The following is a 515-nucleotide window of genomic DNA, read 5'->3' as shown; positions in this document are numbered from 1 at the left end:
AGACCGTCAACATGTGTGTCTTTCTGCGTTAGTGTGACACCTCTTCGCGTAAATACCCTCGGGTTTTCTTGTTACTCTGAAGCATCAGAGCTCCTGTGTTTATCTTGGAGCCTCACACTGTCCTTGCCTTCCCCCTTATCTTACCTTCCCTATCCACTAATTTTACTTCCTTATTCTCTTAACCTCAACATTCCTAACCCCTAACTTCTTACCTTGCCAACCCCACCAGCTTACCTTAACCTCCCTATGCACAACCTCTTGCGCACTCCCTACCCCATTTACCTGCCCTCCCATTCACACCCCTTTAGCTTACCCTCCCTATTCCCTTTAACCAACCTTTCCCCCCTTACTCGACCCTCCCTACCTCCCTTACCTCTGACTCAATTGTATTTTTTTTTACAAAACTTTACACAGCCTTCCAACATCGCGCATTATGAGGTTGTGATGTCTGTGATGATAATGAGTGATAATGAGGCCCATGAGGTCGGGAGTGATGTCAGAAATAGTGGTGACCG

At 46.8% G+C, this 515-nt stretch overlaps 1 protein-coding gene across 1 annotated transcript in view; it reads left to right on the top strand.

Moving 5' to 3' along the window:
• LOC119586324 overlaps window positions 1–515 on the top strand; it is a 21846-nt gene that overhangs the window by 8831 nt on the left and 12500 nt on the right. The window lies entirely within an intron of this gene.

Source organism: Penaeus monodon, chromosome 21 (genome assembly GCF_015228065.2).
Source record: "Penaeus monodon isolate SGIC_2016 chromosome 21, NSTDA_Pmon_1, whole genome shotgun sequence".
Taxonomy (NCBI): Eukaryota; Metazoa; Arthropoda; class Malacostraca; order Decapoda; family Penaeidae; genus Penaeus; species Penaeus monodon.
This window is presented reverse-complemented; position numbering and strand designations above follow the sequence as displayed.